A 2657-nucleotide genomic window follows, 5' to 3' on the forward strand; every position below is an offset into this window, starting at 1 on the left:
CTTTATAAGGTACTTATTTTAAAACCCTTTCTTAATAAGTTAATAAAAATATAACGTATAAAACCTCTCTCTAGGGTACTTTTTATTAAAACCCTAACTTAGTAAGAATATAACCTATAAAACCTATCTCTAGGGTACTTTTCTTTAAAAAACTAACTTTATAGAAATATAACCTATAAAACCTCTCTCTAGGTTACTTTTTATTAAAAACCTAACTTAGTAGAAATATAACCTATAAAACCTATCTCTAAGGTACTTTTTATTAAAAAACTAACTTAGTAGAAATATAACCTATAAAACCTCTTACTAGGGTACTTTTTTATAAGGAACTTACTTAGTAAAAATATAACCTTTAAAACCTTTCTCTAAGGTAGTTTTAAGAATATTTACTTTCTTTATTTAATTATTTATTTCCTTATATATTTATTATTTTATCTATATATACTTCTCTTTTTACTTGTTTATATTATAGATATATAATATATATTACTATTACTTACTTTACTTATATTAAAACCTTACTTATAAGAAATACTAATAATAAATTTAAAAAAAGCTTATAATAAAATAGAGAAAATAGTATTAAGCTAACTATTTACTATATATCTTTAACTTCTAATATAATAGCCTCTAATTTACTTAAACTACTGCTTATATATAGCAAGAGACATCTTAGACCTAAAAGAGGTTTTATAGTAATTATAAAAAGACATCTTAGAAATTCCCTATAATTATATATATATATATATATATATTTATATAGATATATAAATAACTTATAGACTTAGTTATTAAAGAAGAGGTTATAGGAAGCTCTTGAGGTAGCTAGGTTAAAGGAGAAGAAGGAGTAGAAGACTAAGATACTTTAAGAGGACTAATATCTTCTAGAAGCTCTAAAAAAAATAAGATTAGGTTGTTTAGGCTATAAAGAACTTTATCTAAAAGCTCTTAAAAAGGAGTATTTAGATATATATTAGAGGGGGAGATATACTTAGGAATTAGCTAAGGAAATCCTTGTTAAGGATACTAGGTAATAAGGTTAATAATTACCTACTAGGCCACTATATTAGTAGCTAATAAGTAAGACAAAGGTGCAATTTTATCTATTATACCCTAAAGAATATAATATTAAAAAGACTTACTTTTAAATACCTTTAAAAAAGAGAAATGTCTAGGTATATATAGCTAAACCTTTCTATTTTTTAATATCTTAAAGAGTAAATCTATAATATATAAATTAGAAGAATTAAATATTTTCTCCTAGTAGTTACATAGAGATATATATAACTATAATAGTACTATAGAAGATTAAATAGTAGTTAGATTAAAAAAAAGAAATTATAAAAAAGAAAACCCTTTTTTATAAGTTAAAGAAAATAATTTTTCTATAAGGTATAAAACTACTTTCTTTATTCTTAAAATATATAAAGATATATTTTATATATGCTATATTACTACTTAAGTAATAAGTACTTAACTAGTAGATATTAATTTATTAAGTTAAGTATTAAGATATATAGTTATAATATTATTATACTATATAAAAAGTATAGTTATATAGTTATAAGTATACTTATTTAGTTAAGAGTATAAATATATAGTTTAAGTAAGATTATATATTTAAAAGCATATATATATATATTTATATAGTTAAAAGTATAGACTATATAGTTATAAGTATAATTATATAGTAATAAGTATAGTTATATAAGTATAAATATAGTTATATAGTTATAAATATAGTTATATAGTTAGAAGTATAATTATATAGTTAGAAATATAGTTATATAATTATAAATATAGTTATATAGTTAAAAGTATAACTATATAGTTATAGATATAGTTATATAGTTAAAAGAATAACTATATAGTTAAAAGTATAGTTATATAGTAATAAATATAGTTATATAATTATAAACATAGTTATATAGTTAAAAGTATAGTTATATAATTAGAAGTATAGTCATAAGTATAGTTATATAGTTAGAAATATAGTTAAAAGTATTATTATATAGTTATAAGTAAAGTAATATAGTAAAAAGTATATCTATAAGCTTATACTAATATACTTATATTTACTAGTAAGTGCAGTATATATATACTTAGAAGTCTATTACTATAACTACTTTACTTTAGACTTACTAGTAATATAATCTTTCTCCTTTTTATTATATTATAGATGTTAAATAGGCTTTATATATACATGTACTTAGTAAAACGTAGAGGTAAATTAACTTCTTATTAGGTAACTAAATAGGTCTACTCTACTATTGTTATATAAAGTAGTTATATACTACTTAAGTATAACTTAAGTTATTCTAGCTAACTAAAAGGTATAATCCCCTCTTAATATAACTAAGGGCTAAATAACTAGTCTATGCCCTTTAACCTTAAATTATAACTATTTATAGTTAACTAACTAGGTGTTATATAATTATTAGTATTAATATTCTAATAATAGACTTATTTTATATATTAACTTATATTACTACTACTTACTAGTTACTTACTTAGTAGTTACTATTAGATATTAAGGTTTAAAGACCTTATATATATAAAAATAAGATAATAATATAATAAAGAAGTAGAATATATAATACAGTATTAATAATACTGTATACACTGTATACACTAGATATAAGAATAACTACTTAGAA

Source organism: Colletotrichum navitas, assembly GCF_030913465.1.
Source record: "Colletotrichum navitas strain CBS 125086 chromosome Unknown LY79scaffold_45, whole genome shotgun sequence".
Lineage (NCBI taxonomy): Eukaryota > Fungi > Ascomycota > Sordariomycetes > Glomerellales > Glomerellaceae > Colletotrichum > Colletotrichum navitas.